General features: G+C 33.6%; 1 pseudogene across 1 annotated transcript in view; it reads right to left on the bottom strand.

Annotated features, from left to right (window-relative positions):
- Nucleotides 1-10,055: 10,055 nt before the first annotated feature.
- Nucleotides 10,056-21,968, bottom strand: part of LOC308258692 (solute carrier family 35 member E3-like) — a 130,491-nt pseudogene continuing 118,578 nt past the window's right edge. Inside the window, exon 2 of the transcript in view lies at nt 10,056-11,130. The product of the transcript in view is annotated as a solute carrier family 35 member E3-like (transcript). The remainder of the gene's footprint in view (nt 11,131-21,968) is intronic.

The following is a 21,968-nucleotide window of genomic DNA, read 5'->3' as shown; positions in this document are numbered from 1 at the left end:
TATTACAATTAAAAGAGTTACAGTCTGATTACTACTTAATTACTTCATGAATTATTTGAAAATGAATGCAATAAATCAAAAGATTATTTGAGCTTTATTATTCACTAATTATGCTTATTTTTAGATATTCTGTGGCAAATTATATTTTTACCTACATATCTCATTATGAACTTGCTTCGTTTTTCTAAGATGAGGAATGCATGAATAGTCAAGTCCAAGGACTGTATTACAAAATTTGGCTTAATTCATTTCACAGTAATTCTCTAATGTAGATACTACATTCATTTCCTAAAGATAGATGAGGCAATGGGCAACATAGAATATAAGTGATACCTACTAAATAAACAATCTTGAAATTTTTTGAACCCAGGGGTATTCTATCATTGAGTTAATCTCCCAGTCCTATTTTATTTTTTATTTTGAAATTGGGTTTTATTAAGGTGTTGAGTACTTAACTAAGTTGCTGATGTGAGCCTCAAACCTGTGATGCTCTTGTTTAACCCTCCCAAGTACTGATATTACATCAGATAAACATTTAAAAAAATAAGTTTAATTAAAATACTTCCATGTAGCCGGGCATGGTGATGCACGCTTGTAATCCCCGCGCTTGGGAGGCGGAGACAGGAGGATCATGCAGGTTCAAAGCCAGCCGCGCTGGTGTAAGAGACCCTGTTTCAAAAATATAAAATAGGTCTGGGAGTGTAGCCCAGAGGTAGAAGGGCTTCCAGGAACCCCAGTACCACCAAAAAAATAATAAAAATAAAAAATAAAAAATAAATAAAATACTATATTTTATAAATAAAATAAAAAATAAATAAAATACTTCCATGTCAGCTGTACATATACACACTAACATATATGTGACTTTCTGCATAGTTGTCAGAATTAGGAGCAAAATATGAGCAAAGAATGATATGAACTAAAACCTAAGAAATCTTTTATGAGTACTTTGCATGAGAGTCATTAGACAGGCTTATATCTAATTTTATTTTATAAAGATTTCAATTTCTTGCAGGCGAAGGTATTTACATAAATGAATGAAGCAGTCTTCAGTAAAACAAAAGATTTATGATAAAGTTTTAATATATTAAATGACCATGTCTAATTATACTTCCTCTTAAAACTGTTGTATGATGTTGTAAAACAAGCAAACAACTTCAAGAAGTCACATGTGGTCAGTAATTTAATAACTTGGGATAAATGGTATGATTTAGTTTTGTTTTGTTACTTTTAGTTTAGTAAATAAAGTTGCCATGAACCAATATCTGGTTAATTAGATCAAAAACTAAACCATGAAGCCAAGTTCTTGGCTTCAAATTCAATTTTCAATATATTCTTGCTGTGTGAATTTTAGCAAATTTACTGTGGACTCCATAGAATGCTACTCTGAGGATTGATTTTATACATATAAAGTAGTTAGTACAGTATATGGAACATAGTGGATCTCAAAAGAAAGAAAATTTAAAAATATATGCAATGATGTTTACTAAGACTCCCTTTGTTAAATATATCATTGATTAAGTATTTTATATAAATTTTTAAATTTGGTGGATTGTAATTATACATTATATTAGGGTATAGATTGGCAGAAAAATACATGCACATATCTTTGAAAGTATGTTCTTTCTTTATAAAGTATTTAAATATGTATTTCGTTTTTAAATTTTTGTTTCATTTCTTTTCTATTTTCATGCTTTGCACTGCAATAGAGTAAATATATATCAGAGCTTTTAATTTTAATTTTAACCTCAAAATTTCTAGCAATACCTCTGGAGCAAAATCATACCTAATACTAACCCAGATCTCAGTTTCTTCCTTTCTTCCTTTCTTTCTTTCTTTCTTTCTTTCTTTCTTTCTTTCTTTCTTTCTTTCTTTCTTTCTTACTTTTTTTCTTTCATTTTGGAAGTGAATAAAGTCTGGTTTTTTATAGATGTGGTATATTTATTATTTATTCATTAGTAATAACTTTAAAAGAAATATATATATATATATATATATATTGACCTTAAAGACATTTAAAGTAACAAGCACATTTTGAAAGAAAAAAATATTGTGTTGATAGACAATATTAGGCTTAAAGATTTGGTCAAAGGAGAGAAGGGTAGATGGACAAAGCTCATAATCTTACATTTTTTATTTAACAAACAAAAGTAATGATGGAAGATAAACACTAATTTTAACTCTGAAATAAAGCCTATATTGTTTAAACATTTACAAAAATATTTTATTTAATGCAGTTTATTTTCAACATAGGCCTAAAATAATTAATTATAGAATTAATATTAATTATAGAATTAAAAGTTAAGAGTGAAATATTAAATGTCAAACTAAACAGAATTTTTCATCATTTAGGCTCAAGCCAAGCTATAAATATATAAATTAAGACTATAAATTGCTAAGTAAAAGAAGCTAGTCTGAAAAGGCTACATATTGTATGATTCCATTTATATTATATTTTGGAAAAAGAAAAATTATATGAATGGTAATCAGATCACTGGTTGCACATTTTGGGGCAAGAGGAAAGTTAAATAGATAAAGAAACTAAGAATTTTTAAGAAGGTTGAATTATTCCATATGATACTATAATTGTAGATACATAATATTCCATTTGTCAAAACTCATATAACTTTACAGTATGAAGAGTGAACCATAATGCATGTAAATTTTAAAAATCATTTAAGATGTCAAGATACACAAGAATGGAAAGTAGACTATGACAAAATAATCTAATTATATTACAAATGTAATAACCTCAGTGGGTGTAGTTAAGGGAAAGTCTGCTGACCTAAGTAACTTTAGAAGTTGGTAGAGACAGTCAGACTAATAGGATAGGAAATTGTACAACAGTATTATATTATAGTTGGTAGAATTTTCAACTATAGCATATGGGTTAAAAAATTTGAACATGGAAAGCCCTGGAGAACATTATGTTAAGTGAGATCAGCCAAGCACAGAAGGAGAAGGTACATATGTTTCCTCTAATATGCCCAAACTAGGAAACGCAAAGGATACCAGTGGGACTCCAGATAATGGAGGGGAAATATCAGCAAAGTTTGAATGGAAAGATAGGAGAGGAGGAAGGCTGATCTTGATTAATGAGGGTCTACATCTGAATATGTGTAAAATTATGAATATGACATGGTTAACCTGGACAACCATTGGTGGGAGGGGGGAAGGGAAAATGGGGGTTGGGGGGAGAGGGCACCAAATATAGTTTAAATGTATACCATTTATGTTCAATAAAAAATTTATTTAAAAAAATTTGAACAAAATGTTTCTATGTAATGGTATTAAACAACTATATACCTGGATGGCTGATACTGGGAGACAGATTTCTCAGTCCATGTTTGATTACAGAATAAGTTGTTTCTGAGAAGCAAAGGGGCATTCTAGGACCCTTAATATTGTACTAGATTAGAGTTGGAGACACAAATGTTAAGTCATGCTTAGAGTCATATATTTAAGGTGGCTACAAACATGAATATACGTAGATACGTGTGTTCACACAAGATATTATATGCATAGTTACCTCTCTGTGTTGAGGGGTTGTAGATTCAAGGAGCCTGCAGAAACAATGAGCTCATTTATAACCTGGATCTTGCCGGGCGTGGTGGCGCACACTTGTAATCCCCGCGCTTGGGAGGCAGACAGGAGGATTGCGCAGGTTCAAAGCCAGCCGCACCTGCTGGCTTAGGAGACCCTGTTTCCAAATAAAAAAAATGTAAAAATAGGTCTGGGAGTGTAGCCCGGAGGTAGAAGGGCTTCCAGGAACCTCAGTAACACCACCAAAAAAAAAAAAAACAAAAAAAAAAACAACTGGACCTCTAGTGTTATTTTCCATTTGAAGAACCCATGGCTTGGTGGAGAAAATGGGAATGGCTGATGCTAGAGATGGGGCAAAAGAATACACAAGATGAGTCACTAGTATGGTGCCAAAAATAAGAAAGTGCTAAAAGCAAAACAAAAAGTATACCTATAAATAAAATAGAGTAGCATGCCCATAAGATAAAGTGTCAATAGAAAAAAATTTCTAATAGTTATGAGGAACAATCTGAGCAAGAAAATAAGTACTGTAATATTAAATTATAATCAAAATTATAAAATAATACTGATACATATAAATTTTCAAACAACAAAATGAATGAAATAGTTCAAAACTCATGTTATATATGTCTATCCTGTCTTCAACTGTTATCCAGTACTACTTAATCAGTGCAGAAGAACCTCAGATAAATATGGCCCTACCATAAAAGTAATATGTAACTGCACAAATGCAAAATGAGGACAGTGTGGGAAGAGTGAAGGGAAGAAGAGTAAATTTATGATGAAGAAACTTACAAACCTCAGTCATGTGAATCAGCACCAACAGTGACAAATCAGTGTTTATATCACGTTATAATATTTTTACACTATGTCCATGACTTTCTTCATAAAAACCCTTTATTTCATCTATTTATGAGGAAACTGTTATGTAGTGAAATTCATTCCATAAAAGTCCTGAATAATATCCTTCCAAATTGTCAATGTTAAAGAAAATAAGGAAGGCTGAAGAAATGCTCACAATCTAGAGAAGATTTTGAAGACACAGCAACTAGATGTAACATGATGTTCTAGATGGTATACTGGAACAGAAAACAAATGTTGGGTAACAAACAAGAAAATCTAACTAAGGTATAGAATTCAGATAATAATATATTGATATCAATTCATTAATATTATTAAATGTACCACACTAATGCAGATGTTAATAATAGCAGTATCTATATTTGAATATATGGAAACTTAACTTTATGTTAGCTCTAGAACTATTATAAAATATAAAAGATAAAGATAAACTGTGAAATAAACACTTATGGATCATGTCCTCATTTCTACTAACTGGAAAAATTTTCTTTTCTTTCCAAATTCTGTATGAAAATAACTGAAGTTCAGCTATAAACTCATCAACAAACTCAACACTACACAGTCTGTATGTGACTCACCAGGATTCAAAACAAATAATAAAGAAATCTAATGTTTTCAGTAATTTTTGTACTTAAACAGAATTTGAGTTCACAATAAATATATTTATTTATTTATTTATTTATTTATTTATTTTTGGTGATACTGGGGATGGAACCCTTCTACCTCTGAGCTACACTCCCAGACCTATTTTTATATTTTATTTGGAAATAGGGTCTCTTAAGCCAGTGAGGCTATCTTAAAACCTTCAGTCCTCCTGTCTCAGCCTTCCAAGCGTGGGGATTACAAGCATGGGCCAGCACGTCCGGCAGTATTCTACATAACAGGTGTAACATTAAAAATCAGATTATGAATTGGACAATGACAACACTGGAAAATTATATATTAAATTACTAAAAACTATCTCAAAAAATACCTATCAAGCTGGCTGTTGTGGCACACTCATAACTCCAGCGTTTGGGAGGCTGACACAGAAGGGTTGCAGTTTGTGGACAGCCTCGGCTACTTAGTAAGGCTTTTTGCAACTCAGTGATACCCTGTTTCAAAATAAAAGAATAAAAAGTAGGGCTGGGGGTGTATTTAAGAGGTAGAATGCCCCTGGATTTTATCTCAAGTACTGAAAATAAATACCTATCAGCCAGGCTTAGTGTTGTACTCTTGTAATCCCAGTACTTGGGAGTCTGTCACATGTTCACAGCCAGCCTCAGCAACTTAGTGAGGTCCTCTGCAACTTAGTAAGATCCTTTCTTAAAATAAAAATAAAAAGTAAAATATTGCTGGCAATGTAATTCAGAGGTAAAACATTCCTGGGGTTCAATCCCCAGTACCCAGTTCCCCCCACCCAGAAAAATTTTGTGTTAAAGAACTATTATGGCTCATGAGAAATAATGACAAGATTTCTATTTATTAGTCTTGAATATTCTCAAGAAAAAAGAAGAAAGTAGTCAGCATTCAGAATGTTATCAGAGTCTAAAATCTTTATTTTCTTAGGCTTATACACTTAGATTGTTATATTCTCATTTATAGTATAAATTAAATAATTTTTGATATATTTAAATTATTCTGTTTTAATTTTAATTGCTTACAAAATTTGTAAGCATCATATAATTGGGTTATTATATACTTGTTTACCTCTCATTAGAAAATTTAATTTTATAAAAAAGCTATGGACTATTGTAACTTTAAAGCACTTAAAATAATGGTTAAATTTAAATGCATGTCTTTTATTTTAACTTTTTTAAAAAAGTAATCCATTGGTTGATAATGGCTGAAATTTCTTTTCTTCTCATAGCTTTTAATTCCTGAAAGTTATAACAGATCAGAAAACATTTGAGCAGTTTGTTTAGGAGCCAATTACTTTTATAAATACATTAAAAAGAAAAATGTTCAATATATTACAATAATTTATTTATTTTTTAAACAAAGTACTCCAGTTTAATGTGGTAACAAAGTATTTTGTACTTCTTAACAGAATAAAATATATCTTTGTAAGCTGAGAAAAAAACAGAATAAAAACAAAAATAGAAAACCACATATACTAATCCTAAAACAGATTGACTAAAACTGAAATTCACAATATACAGTCAGTGAGGCTTTTTATTTTAAACGGGCCAGGAAAACATCCTAAAATTTTAAAAGGTATGTGTATTTTTTATTGTAACTTACACATTAATATACATTATTATCATACTAAAGGTATATTTTGTATATGTGGCTCTCTGTCTGAAGTTGCTTTCTCATAAATATTACAAATAGCCAGGCGTGGTGGTGCACGCTTGTAATCCCTGTGCTTGGGAGGCAGAGACAGGAGGATCGCTCAGGTTAGAAGCCAGACACGCTGGCTTAAGAGACCCTGTTTCAAATAAAAATATAAAAATGGGTCTGGGAGTGTACCCCGGAGGTAGAAGGGTTCCATCCCCAGTACCACCAAAAAAAAAAAAATAATAATAATACAAATAATGTTTAAAACAGAACTATTTATTACAAGAGGAAATGATTTATCTCAATTCATTGTGAGATTATCCATCAATGCTTTTAATGTTCAAATATAAGATGTTGAGAGGCAGTAACACATTTTGTAATTACATGGCACTATATCTGCGCTTAAGTGGAAATTATGTATTTTCTTTAAACCTTTTTTTTTTTTTTCTTGTGAGGATTGAACCCAGAGACATTCTATCTCCCAGGTACATCTCCATCTCTGTCTATTTTTTTTTTTTTTTCTAACAGGATCTCACTAGGTTACTGAAAGTCTAAAGTCTAAGTTGCTGAGGCTGGTTTTGAACCTGAGATTCTCCTGTCTCAGCCTCCTAAATAGTCCTCTATATCTTAATTTTAAAATATTCCTTGCTGGGCATGGTAGCACATGTTTGTAATCCCAGCATTCGGGAGGCTGAGACCAGAGGATTGTGGTTTGTGGTTCACGGACAGCCTCAGCTACTTAGTGAGGCCCTCTACAACTCAGTTAGACCCTGTTTCAAAAATTAAGAGACTAAAGCAGGGCGTGGTGGTGCACACTTGTAATCCCAGCACTTGGGAGGCTGAGACAGGAGGATTGCACAGGTTCGAAGCCAGCCTCCACTACATAGTGAGGCTCCCAGCAACTCAGTGATACCCTGTTCCCAAATAAAATATGTCTGGGAGTGTAGCCCAGAGTTAGAAAGCCCCTGGGTTCCATTCCTGGTGCCACAAAAAATAAAAATAAATAAATAAATAAATAAATAAATAAATAAATAAAATTAATTAATTAAAAAATAAAAGACTAAAAAATAGGGATGGGGTTATAGCTCAGAGGTACAATCTCCCTGGGTTAAATTCCTAGTACCACAAAAAAAATTCCTTTAAAAACCCATCAAACTTAATAGTAACTATTTTTCTACTTCTTTTTCAAGTATTTCCTCATTAAGTTTCTGCCTAGTATTTGGATAGCACCTGTTCTTACTTGCTGCATCAAATATACCTGGTCACCTTAGAAAGGCAGGACATAACTCATCCCAAGCCTTCAGTGCCCCCCAAAGCTCCATGGCTGCTTCATATGTGGAGAGTGGGCGATTAGTAAATCAAAATAGGGAATGCTTAAGGAGGCTAGAAAAACAATTACCAAGAACCTGTTCAGTTCCATCTATGGCAGTTCATTTTTGGTACTGGGGATAGAACCCAGTGTCTGCTGCATGCTAAGCAAGTGCTCTACCACTGTGATATGCCCTCAGCCCTAGAGTCTTTTCTTTGAACCATTTAAATAAGGAATTATTTAAATAATAATTACTGGGTGTGGTGGCACATGCCTGTAATCCCAGCATTCGAGAGGCTGAGATGGGAGGACCCTGTTTCATGGACAGCCTCAGCTACTTAGTGAGGTCCTTTGCATCTCAGTGAGACCCTGTTTCAAAATAAAAAAAAATTAAAAATAGGGCCAGAGGTGCAGCTTGGAGGTAGAGTGCCCCTGGGTTCCATCACCAGTACCACACACACACACACACACACACACACACACACACACAAGGAATTACAGTAACTCAGTAACTCTCACACTGGAAAACCCTCCACTAGCAAGTAGAAGAGTCCCCAGAGCCCTCTGAACACTGAAAGGCTACATGTCTGTAGTACTGGAACACAAATTTCTTGTCAATGATTGTAGAACTTTGATTTCCATGTGTTTCACTTGGTATAGCCACACCATCCTATATACTTCATATCATCTTTGAAAAAAAGCATGAGTCATTTTGATTTCAGAGATTTATTTAGGTTTACAAAAGGCTACTAAGTCCCGAGTCCCGGGTCCCAGGCCCCCGTGGCACCTCTCCTGGCCGCTTGCCTCTGGTCTGCCACCGCCAAGTACCGCTGCCTGGGCGAAGCACTGCTCTGCCGGCCGGCACCACTCCAGCAAGGCTGCAGCTGACTGAGGACAACACCCAGCTTCAACGGAGAGGGGGGGGGGGGCTTCTTGGACTGCGGAGCCATTTATCCTGGGAAAGCAAAGAGCGGGAACAGAACTGGCGCGCAGCATCCTCTGGATCATCAGGCCCTGCCATCCTGTGCTGAGCCTCTCCATATCTATCTGTCCCAACATCACCTGCCCTGGCAGCAAGGGCAGGATGCCCTGAGAGTCTACATCCCTATCCAGCTCAAGAAATAACAGAAAACAGGCTTTCCCCCATGTCTCCTAAATGACTTCAGGGCCTCTAGCTCTTGAGGGGGGAATGTTGTGTAGACAGGGAAAAAAACCAGGGCAGAAAAAAGAAAGAGAAGCCTTCCCAAAAGGAGGTATAGGATTGCCCTGCTCGGCTGTGGTCTGAGACTTCCAGCCTATTACACCGCAGCTTTAGCTTTCCCACATGATGCAGTCCTGCAGAGTCGCACCAACTGGAGCAAAGTCCAAAATTATTATACATAAAATGGGGTGGAATTTCTAAGCAACTTATAAGAGTCCACCAGGCAGCAGTGAGCTCTCTTCCTCTCTCTCTTTGGGCCCTCTCTTTCCTATTCTGCTCTCAGGCCCTCCTGTGAATTTATTCAAGAAGGCTTTTCATTGCTACAAAAAAAAAAAAAAAGACTAAATGTCAAATCATTAACATGATTTTTACCCCAGGTTGATGCCCAATTAGAATTGTATGTATTTTGATTCACTGTTCAAAATACACTAATTGTTGTTTTTTAGGATTTTTTTGTAGAGAAAAATAACAAGACGTTAACTATATTGTAAGACATCTTGGTTATTATAATGGAGAATCTAAAATACCTATTTTTAATAGGTATTTTAAATTTAAATTTAAATTTAAAATACCTATTAAATTTAAATACAAATTTAAATACAAATAAAATAAAAATTTAAAAATGGATAAATTAGAAAAATATAAATGGAATAAGTGTTTATAAATATACATTTTGAAAATTATGGTTGTTTTTAAGTAAAATACTAAAACCATCCATTCTAAACATAAAAAAGTACTAAAAATTCATATTTATGAATAAAATTTGTATTACTTCCTGTAAATCTTTCAATTATTTTGCACTATCATTTTGCTTGTTTTGAAAGTAACTGACACTTAACATGTATCATCTTCTTGGGGCAAACTTTTTTTCTCCACCAAACCTCAAGGGCGTTGAATGAGTTTGCTCTTCCTTCCTTCCTGCTCACTGAGTTTCAAGTGGTATAGGCCAGAATGCCAAATAATGTACATAAAATGCCAAGACCCTGATTAATTGACAGTGGATTCTTAAATTAAATGTATCCTCCATGTAAGGTAATGCAGAACTTGAAGTGTCCAAACATGTTGTAGGTGACTGCAGAAGTGTTTCCAATGATCCAGTAAATTGATAAGTTCACCATGAAGGCCATGACTCCAGATAACAGCACCATAAGCAGGGACCAAATATTACCTGGTAATACAGCAGCTGCATAGAGTTTACTTGCAATTCATGCTGTTTGGCTCCTATCCACACTTGATAAATACATGTAACTAAAACACCAAGAGCAGCAAATACCATTCCAAAGAAATTAAACTTCACATCATAATAAGAATTTATGATTACACCTAAAGTTATAGGAATCAGAGTGAGCTGGATTCGGGTGGAGAAGCTTTTCTGGTAACAGAAGGTCTGGATGGCCATGATCACCAGTGTGGTCATGGCTTTGGCCAGCTCACAGGTACCTATGGTGTTGTTCTTAAGAGAGAGGTTAGTGAAGACCACAAAACCACAGAAGCTGAGGGCCAGGAGGAGGAGCTTGGAGGGCGTGTGGCAGACTTTTGGGGGCAAAGGTGTCTAGCTTCTGACAGAGGAACAAGCCCAGCCAGGTGACCACAAAGTGCACCAGGGTCAGGCTCATGTTGGGGAAGCCATGGTGCACATAGATCCATTTGTTGAGGAACACGATGCAAATGGACACCAGCAGGTTGAACAGGAGCCCCGTGGCGATTCGTCCCTGGCCCTGTAATCGGTCCGCCAGCAAAGCCAAGGTCCGGGGATGCACTGGCCTGGCGGCGACCCCCGCAAAGCAGGGTCCGTCCCGCCCCCTAGAAGGGTATCCAGCCTGTCTCCAGAAGCCTGTCCCCTCCACCTTTGTGCCCCTGCAGACACTGGCCTCCCCATTCAGGCAGGGAGAGGCTTGCACCAGGGGGTCCAGGGGTGGCAGCAGCCTCAGCCACCACAGGGTAAGCCAGGGGGATACTACAAAAATTTAGAGGGGGACTAAGGTGAGGCTTTTAAATGCTTCTTTCTGGAAATATGATAATAAAAACAAAGTAAATACTGCAAATATTTACATTTATGATCATCTGTTATTCTAAATTTTGCTATATATATATTTGAAATTAGTATTCCTTATGTAATTCATTTGACACAAATTTATATGCATTAAACTAAACTAGATTTTAATAAATCTGATTTTGACTCTCATGTAAGTTTCAAATTATGTACATATATACATGTATATCTATGTGTATAGAGATATGCATATATATATATGTGTGTGTTTGTGTGTGTGTGTGTGTGTGTGTATACACATAGCTTTGTAAACCTTTGCTTTTCAACTAAAAGTAAAGGCTAGTCTAACTTAATAATATTAGTTAATTTATTATCAATAAAACTAAAATATGTAGAGAAAATCAAATTTAAAAATTTTTAAAAAGTGGTTTTTTAGATTGCTACCAATTGATTTAGATAAAAAAAAACTGGAATTTTGGAACATTCTAATGCTATTCATAAGAATAAGTAAATAACACACATTTATAAAGTCTTCAGGTAAGATAGCAAAGAAAATCCTGTCCCTTCCTGAGGCTAATTCGTTAGTACTTCACCTATGGCAGTTACTGACATTAACTTTCAAATGTACTTTACTAACTGCTAAAAATAGCAGGAATAATTTATTCCTGGGATGGTTTTGCATGTTGAGTGTTCATTGAAATACCCATGATAACATATTAAAGATACAAATATCTGACTCTGTATCCAGATACACTGAGAGACACACTTCAGGATTTTGAATAGAAAAATCATGTTCTAAAGTAGAGGTATTCATATATGAAAAATATTCCTTATAAACAACATTTATAGCTAATTCACATATAAAAATTTTATTAAATTTCACAAAGCTAATATTCATTGTTTTGTTATTTAAGCTATTTATTGTTACTTCAATCTCAGCTGGATAATGTTCAAAATAGCATGCACTATTAAATATGCATAATATTTGTTAAACACTCCCCAAAGTATTTTAGTTTGTAACTATACAAAAGCATTTATCTAATAAATACATCCTAGCATTAAATACATAAGAGAAACTTATGTAAGGAAATTCAGTGTTTGATGGGAGCAAAGTAGCACCATAGTTTTTTCTTTCATTTTTATTTTATTTACTTACTTATTCTTCATTTATTTATTTTTAGTGAGTATGAAGGGGGGTTATACAAAAGAGACAGTTTCTTTAGCTTTTTTACATTGTCTAAAACATTTTAAAACATGAATTGTTATTTGTATTTAATGAATCAAACAAAATTGTGAGTGGTTGGAAAAAAGAGCAAGAAAGTAGAACTGAGTAAGTAATATATAAGAAAAGCTCTAATAATGATGAATATGTAGAGCCTTGTTTAATTTCTAGAGGAAGTGGAGATTCTTTTAAAGAATGTGAAATAACAGAGTTTCCCTGTTTAAATGGATTTAGTTTTAAAGACTTGACTTTTAGGTCCAAATTTTAAAAAGTTCTTTTCTTCTCTTTATTTTCTCCATGGAGAAGTGGAGAGGCATCCTTGCTAGTACTTTTACACCAGCACTGTGTGTTCTATGTGGCCAGATAGTGTACAAGGGGGAACCTGAAAAGTGTGGATTTACCAAGCTGGAGACTGTTTGACATTTAATAAGTTCTCACTCTGTACAAAGTTCTATGTTCTGTGGGATTAAAGTAGATCTCCATTCTATGCTGCGGTAGGGTGGTTACACTTCAAGACTAGGAAGCTTTCAGTTTTTCTGCACAGTGAGAGATGTTAGTCATAATCCTTAAAAACAACTAATAGAGACACAGTGCAGTAGTTGTTACTTGACATTAACAAAATCTTTTCTTAAAAAATTATAGGATCTGAACTATAATAGGTTTTTACTTAATCCTGTTATTACTGCTTTCACAGTTCTAATATCTTCATTTTCTTAATAATTTAATATGATGTGCCTTTTATTCTACTTTTCAGTGTGATTTCTAAAGCTAATAATTGACATATTAGAGTCTTAGAAATTGAATTCAGCCTTATCATTGCCAATTCCTTGCTGGAACTGCTATATCATCAGTCAGAGAGACCCAGGGAAGGAGTAAAACAAAGAATGTTCACAAAAACCTACAATTTATCAGCATTACAATTACTGATTTAGTATTCTTTATAAAACCTACATGTGAAATATGTGACTCAAAGTCATAGGTGCAAATTTGTGTTTATCTCAATCTATGCACTTATTTTATAAGCTATTTTATAAGTGTGCTTCCAGCATTTGCACAGCTTTTATAGAAAATTTGGCATCTTCTCACACATGCAACTATTGTATTGATTCTAGGGTACATATATTCAAGTTTTTTTTTTTAAGCACAAAAGAAAACTGTGCCACAACAATCAGTACAGTAGAAACAAAAACCAGAAAAACATTTGGAAACTGATCTAAGGTAAATATATGTTAATCATCATCACAGTTACTTAAGAAATCCATCATATCCATTACTAAAGTACAGATGTATGTAGTTAAGCTACTTATTTTTATGTGGCTTCAGTTGTAAATTTATCTTAGGAGATGTTGCCATGGTTTTTCTATTTTGTAATAAAAAGAAAAGCACAGTTTCTAAGGCTAAAAGTAGGTAAGGTCATTCTTAGAACAGCGTGGTCATGATACAAGTTTAATTTTGAAAATTCCTTGATCTGAACATAAAAAATATATAGAACATTGATGGACAATAGGTACAATACACATGATGCCTATGGCTCTTCCTTTTTAAACACAGAGTATAGACAGATGAGAGTAAATCATTAAGTGCCCAGGAGCTACACAGTATTGATACTAGAACAGCAAGAAGGGAAAGGGGTTTACAGGACAAATGATGAATCTTAGACCAGGGAAACACAAAATAGGCAGTGAGTAGGTATAGACTAAAGCCATCACAAGTCTTATTCTTGGTAGGAAAAGGCCATCTCTGTTGTCATCACATGAGACCATATTTCCAGATGGTTATTCAAATGTCTTTGAAAAAAAAATCAATTTACACCTTATAAATGGTGGTACGAACATAGATTTCTCCATCTGTTATCTTCTTATGTTCCCTGGAAAGGTCTTTTCACAGGAAGGAGAAATTGGGAGTCAGACTCCTGCCCAAGGCATAAATGATAACAGGTGGCCTTCTTTTTTGTTGTTGTTGTTAAATAAATTTTTATTGGTGCATTGTAGTCTTACATGTTAATGGGATCAAAAACTTGTGGAGATATATGTGCACACATCACCCAATCAGCCCCTACCCAATCCCTAACCCTTCCCTCCCCTCCCTCCTTCCCATGCTTGGTTTCCTGATTAACTTTGATATGTTTTTTTTTTTTCTTTTCTTCCATATATGGTCAAGTTATTTTTGACAAGGTTTCCAAGAATATTTGGTGAAGGAAATAATAATCTTTTCACTAAATATTGTTGAAAGATAATAACTACATGAAAAAGAATAAAATTGGGCCCTTACCTAACACCATATACAAATATTAACTCAAAATAGATAAAAGACCTAAATGTAAATCTTAAGACTATAAACTTTTAGAAGAAAACCAGGGTCATAAAACTTCACAACACTGAAATTGGCAGTGATTTCTCGGATATGATTCCTTCTGATGACTATTACATGTAATATTTTATCCGCATAGTAGACACCTTTGGTTTGTTTGTCTACCCTCAGCCTTCCATGACCTGTCACAGCTTCCTCCAAGAGCACCAAATATCTTTTCATACAATTTAGAAGCTCCAACTACCTGCCCCTTTGAGTCTTGTACTCTCTGTGTAGCTCCTATGTTTTTGTATGCTAGTCAGAATATATTTTTCCTCTGTTAATCTAAAATTATGAGTTTATCTTATTAAATAAAAATTTTCACTTTCAAGGGAAAAAGAGAGGACTTAGAAGTTTAATACAAGCTTAAATTATCAGGAGGCTCTGTTTTATTGTGTCACTAAGCTGCTTAACAATTTTCTATCATTTACTATGTTATGCCTTATTGTTTATTATAAACAATGCCTCAGTGAACATCCATCTGGCTAAACTTTTGTCTATACACATTTTTTGGTTTCTGAAGGTAAGTTCTTTGATTCTATTTTCTAGATCAAAGGTATTCAAAACTTTGAATATGTTGTCTACCAGAAAATTTAAATCATTTCACATCCAGGAATAAATCAAAATGTTATGCTTTGTAGAACAATTCAAATATTTATTATAGATAAATATAAAGATAATTACCTAGCTAAAAACATTGCCTGGAAACTATGCTCTTTGGGAATAATTTCAATCATAAAATTACATAAAACTATTGATCTTAGACATAATGGTGGAATAATTATCTACTTTTCTACTTAATTGTTGAAAATCAGAAATTATAAGTTTTACATTATATTCTCAATCTTTTACGTGTGTGTGTGTGTGTGTGTGTGTGTGTGTGTGTGTTACTTGGGATAGAACCAGGAGCATTCTACCTATGAGCTATAACCCAAGCTTTGTTTAATCAGTATATTTTTCTTGGAAGCAGGGTATAACTAAGATCTCACTGTTGAAAATCTTGCTGAGTTGTTGAGGCTAGTTTCAAATCTGCAATCCTCCGGTCTCACCCTCTCAAGTACTGGAAAAAAAGTAATATTACTTTGTTTGTTTGTTTGTTTGTTTGTTTTTACAGTACTTGTTACCCAGGGACATTTTACCTCCAAACTTCAATCCCAGACCTATTTTTTTATTCTTTATTTTGAAACAGGATCTCAATGAGTTGCAAAGGACTTCGATAAGTAGCTGAAGGTGGCTGAAAACCTGGGTCTTCCTGTCCCAGCCTCCCAAATACTAAAATTAAAAGCATGCACTACCATGCCAGGTGCTAATTTACTTTTTAATATTTGCCATATGAAGATTTGACTTTGAGATCCCCATTTAAACAAGTAAACCTATTAGCTTGGGGTCAGAATTCTTGGAATTAGAATGAATTTTGCCTCTTTTCTTAATATCAAATGACCCTTTAATCAATTACTAAGATTACACAAATGCTATAACAGTAGGAGATTCAGAGACAAGAGTTTTTAAAACTCTTAAGTTTTTAAAACTCTTAAGTTTTAAGAGACAAGAGTTTTAAGAGTTTTAAGAATTCAGAATTCATAAAATTAGAGTTTAGACAATCTTGAGTAGGTTTTTTAAAGTAATATTTCACAGTGTACCCTTAGACAAACCAAAACATGTTAAAGTACATTTTATACAAGCTATTTTTATGGTTTTAATACATTTGAATGCTTGTCTTTCCAGTTTGTTTAAATAGTTGGTTTAGCACAGTAGTAATATATTTTAGATAATATATTCAGTATGTTCATTGTATAAATGTTCTTACTATTGACAAGTGAATAACACAAAATACTCTCCATAATAAAGCTTACTGATAATTTATATAATTAATATGCAGCATTTATTCATGAATGATTCCTCTTTATCTGTACTTTAAATAATACCTATCAATGTAACTCATGTAATAAAATTTTCCTATTGAAATTTTAAATAACATATTTTGCTTGACATGATGTATGACAAACTAAATTATAAATTTTCCTGAGTTTTAGTACTAATTATATTATAGGTGAAATGTTATTTCTAGGTTCCTTATCTGAAAAATTATTCAATCAGTTCTTTATTTTAGTGATCAAGGGTATATGAGTAGAAATTTGCCTACAACATTGTTTTTTGAAATATGATGGGTTGATTATTTTCAAAATGAATTATGTCCTGATAACTTAGAACCTAGTGTCTCAACTGAAAGATTAGACAAAATTAGAATTTTATTAAATTAAAGGATTCTCATTCCCGCACCTCATACTTTTGCCTGTTTTAATTGTCTGGAATAAGGGAAGGGGGTGAGGTTAGCCATGAATGTCATTCACTGGTCAAACAACCTCACACCTACAGGGTTATATAAGTAAAACAGAAGTAGCAGGTGGCATTCTTTATTTTAAAAAAAGGACCAATAAATTATGTTAATTGTTCTCCCCAAAACTAGGGGAACAAAAGGCGAATTATTTTTTAAAGAATTATTTTTTAAAATTGAGAATAAAAATGTATTAAGTATAAAGTGATTCTTTTAAAAGTTTACAGTATTACAAATCCCTATCATTCAATTTAATTATTGCTGAGAATCAATAGGTTTTGAATAAAAAACTTCAGATATGTCATTATCTCCATATATACATAAAAATGCTATAAATCCAATGTGTTATGATAACTCGGAATAAAAGTTGACAAACAACAAAAACCTTTTAAGAACACTAAAGAAAGAAACTAAAGAAGAATTTAAAAGGTGGAAAGATGTCCCATGTTCCTGGACAGGCAAAACAAATATCAAAATGGCCATTCCACCTAAAGTAATCTACAGATTCAATACAATCCTCATTTAAATACTAAAGATAGTTCACAGAACTAGAAAAAAAGTCCCAAAATTTAAATGGAAGAATAAAAGATTCGGAATAGCCAAAACAATGCTAAGCAATAAGATCCATGCTGGAGGCATCACAATATCCAATTTCAAATCCCACTACAGAGCTTTAATAACAGAAACAGCATGGTATCACCACAAAAACAAACACTTAACTAGAACAGAACACAAGAAAAGATACAGAAATATATCTGTGCAGAAAGAAACCAAAAACCTATACTGGAGAAAATACAGTTTTTTCAGCAAATGGTGTTGGGAAAACAGGATATCCAGTTGTAGCATACTGAAATTAGATCCTCATTTTACCCCCTGCACAAAGGTTAAATTAAGAAGAATAAGAATTTAGAAATTAGACTAAAAAACTATGCAGTTACTAGAAAAAAAACGCACACACAAAGCCAACTCTCCAAAATATAGGCACCAGAAGATACTCTCTCAATAAGACCTCCGAAGCTCAGAACATAAAACCAAGAATCAATAAATGGGGTTGCATCAAGTTAAAAAGCTTCTGTGCAGCAAAAGAAGTAGTCAAGAGACTAAAGAGAGAGACTTCAGAATGAGAGAAAACATTTTCAACTTTTCTTTCTATAGAGGTTTAATATCTAGAACATAAAAAGAACTAAAGAACAATACTAAAAACAATAATAAAAGGTCATAGAACTAAATAAACACTTCTCAAAAGAAGAAGTGTGATCTAACAATATATACTTGAAAAAAAGTGTTCAATCTTTCAATATCTCTAGCAATCAGGAAAATTTACAAATCAACCCACGTTAAGATTCCATTAAACTCCAGTTAGAATGACAATCAACAAGGATACAAATGATAACAAGTGCCAGTGAGGATGTGGGTAAAAGGGAAAATTTTTACAATGTGGGTGAAATTATAAGTTAGTACAACCATTTATCAAAATCTATTTGAAGATTTTTTCAATAAACTAGAAATAAAACCACCACATGAGCCATACCACTCCTCAGTATATTTTCTAAACTTTCAAACCTGTTTACAGCACAATGTGCAGTAGGCAAATTATGGATGCAACCAATGTGTTCAACAGATAAATGGATTAAAAATGTGGTATATACACACAATGTAATTTTAATCAGACATAAAGATGATAAAAATTATATCATTTGCCAGAACAAGAAATGTCACTGGAGAATATTATGCTAAGTGAAATTAGCCTCAGAAAATCAAGGGTGGTATGTTTTCTCTCATTTCTGGAAGGTGGAGAGCAAATAGAAAATATAAGCTATTTAAATAACACAAAATGTTGGTCATTTTTATTATTATATGGTGTAGGGAGGTTCTTCTTTGATCTTGTCTTAATGGTGTTCTATATGACTCCTGTACATGGATGTGCATTTCTTTTTCCATATTTCAAAAATTCTCTTAAATTATTTCTCTGAAGAGATTGCAGATACTCTGGGTCTATGCCTCTATTTCTTTTTTAATGCCTGTTATTCATAAGTTAAAATGTTTCATATTGTCCCATAGTTGTAATGTCTTCTGTATACTGCTAACTGTGCTTTCATTTTTGAATAAACTCTCTTCTAACTGTGATATTCTGTTTTTCATTTTTTTCTAACCTTCCAAAATTTCTTTCTCTTACTGTCTTTATTTTATTTATTGATTATTTCATTTTGTTTCAGGCGTCTTTCTTGATGTCTCATTTTTTCTTTCATTTTCTGTACACTTACTGTGAGACCTTTCATCATACTGAAGATCAGGATTTGGAATTCTTGCATATTCTGTAGCTCAGTATTTGTGATTCCCCTTATTTTCTCACTGTTCCTTGTTCTCATATTTTCAGGATTATCATGGTTTTGGTTCTGTTGTGTTGGCATCTTCTTTACATTTATTTATGAGTCCTTTTGTTGATAGTTGTTGTTCTAGATTGCTACTGAGAGAGCTGTTTTCAGCTTCCGCACACCCTTTGATATTAACACTGAAGACTTTGTCTGCTATGACCTCACTATTGCTCTATCTGTGGGTTGTTATACTGAGTTGCTCTGAGATTCCTTCTGCTTGTTTCTATGGTAGTATTGATAGTTTTCAGGTGTTAAATTCAAATATTCCATCTGCCACAACCTTTATAAAGAGTTAGCTCAGCAGTGTGGGCAGAATAGTTTGTGACGTATGTGGATTTTAAACCCTGATGTGTGGTCCGTTGAGCATTCTCTTCTGTTTGCTGAGGTTAATTCATTTTTATTGTCTTGTCCTTTCTTGGAGATCACCTCTCTGATCCAATATTAGCTATAGGGATTTAGAGGTGACAGCAGGTTTATGCATGGATAAATAGTGTCATTTTCAATGATGAGTGTTATGTGAGCGGAGAGGGGCTGGGGTGGTGGGTACAAAATAGGGTAAAGTAAAGGATATGATCAAGATTAGTAAGAGTTTAAGTATAATAAGATAGTATCTGGTTGAGATAAGAGTTAGTGAATATACAATATGATTCTTGTGGTCAGTGTAAAATATTTAGTTATAGAGATATAAAATATCTTGATTATAAAGGAGATGCAAAAAGAGAAAAAGAAGTTTTGAAAGAAAGTAATAAAATATAAAGAGAGGAAGCTTATAAGAGGAATGGGGGAGGGAACTAATAAGCATGCAGAAAATGACAAAACAAAACAACTAACCAACTTCCAATATTGACTACAGCAAATCAGTGACAAACAAACAAACAAACAAACAAAAAATAAGGAGAGTGAAGGAAAAGAAAACAAATCTGCACATTTACACATGCATGCCCCACTTTACATCTGCAGAGATACTTTCAGCCATTTAATTTCTGTTCACTGAAGCATGTTCCAATATCTCTCATTTGCTCAGTAAACTATTGTCAGTTTTGGGGAAGGAACCACGTTTTATGTATTTGTGACCCTCTCTTTTCTCTCACTGTTTTGTGCTCAGGTCTCGGGAAGGAAGGTGTCACTATAAATGGGTTCTTTGTAAGTGCAGGGCTGTGTACTTTCTGGGCCTGGGTCTGCACCTCCCTACCTGCACTTGCAGAGGGTTTCTCAAAGAGATTGCTGTGACCCTGTGCAGGTATTGTTACCTGGGCACTATTGATCTTTTCTGTGTCTCTGTAGGTTATAACCCAATACCTCAGGGAAGAACTACCAGATCTTAGTCCATCAGGGTCACTGTGGCTGATCCGGGTGGTTTTCTGCTGAGAAACATGGTTACCTTACTGTACTGTATACCTGGGTTCTGGAGGGTACACTGTGCTGTAGTGGGTGCTGGGTTCTGATGAGCGCAGGGGTTTTTTGAATCTTTTTCTTCATCTTTAAAGTGTGGTGCTGGTCACTTAAGATGTTGGAGTTCTGCCATCATTTAATTCACCTCATGTCCTTGTTTCTTTGCCAAGATTTCTTGGGGCTGTGGAGCTGGCAGTCAAGGTTTGGACTGGCAGCCCAAGATAGCACAGGACTATAGATCAGGTCAGTCATTGGTTTGGGCACTTTGTTATCGATCTCCAGTTCTGACTTTTGGATTTTATTCTGCCGTGTTTTTTTTTTTTTTAATGTGTTTTGTTTTATGTATCTTTGCTGGTTTGTTTTTCTTGTCAAAAGGCTGCCTTTTTGTAGTTGATTTTGTTTGTTACAGCTATTGAGATGTGCTGTGTCCCACAGTTGCCATTTTCTCAATTGCACTAGCAAATATGGTTTTAAACATATGAAACTTCATTGTAATGGAATTACCATTTACTACTAAATTACAAAAAAAAATCAATAAATGTGTTTGGGCCAATATAGTGGTGCAGGCCTCTATTCCAAGTAATTGAGAAGCTGAAACAAAGGATTGCAAGTTCAAAGCCAACCTCAGAAACTTAGAGATACTCTCATCAACTTAGTTATACCTGTTTCAAAACAACAACAAAAATTTTAAAAAGGCCTGGGGTGTAGTTCCTGGTTTCAATAAATTTTAAATATAATACATGTGTAAAACTATGAATCAATAAGTTTTATATTCTTATTGACAGTAAGTATGCTAGAAATTATTCTACAACTGGAAAGTATAATTTTGACTTTATGAGAGATTTTTTGATAAATTTTGTCTTTATCAAAATTTTTGTTGCCATTGAGATGATGGAATTATATTTTATGTATTTTCAAAAAGATTTCTACATCAATTTAAACTAATAACTAGTAAAAACAACATTTATGTCATCATAATATTATACAAAATAGCATAATTATTTTACATATGACTAAATTATTGAATAGGATTTATCATGCTAATCATTTTTAGTTATTAAATGAATTAAAAAGTGCAAAACAATTTGTTTTACAGAACTTTTAGTAAATGTTAAGTATCAAAACTTGG

Source organism: Muscardinus avellanarius (assembly GCF_963383645.1).
Source record: "Muscardinus avellanarius genome assembly, chromosome: 2".
Classification (NCBI taxonomy): Eukaryota; Metazoa; Chordata; class Mammalia; order Rodentia; family Gliridae; genus Muscardinus; species Muscardinus avellanarius.
The sequence above is the reverse complement of the archived record's forward strand: the minus strand, read 5'-3'. Positions and strand labels throughout refer to the sequence as shown.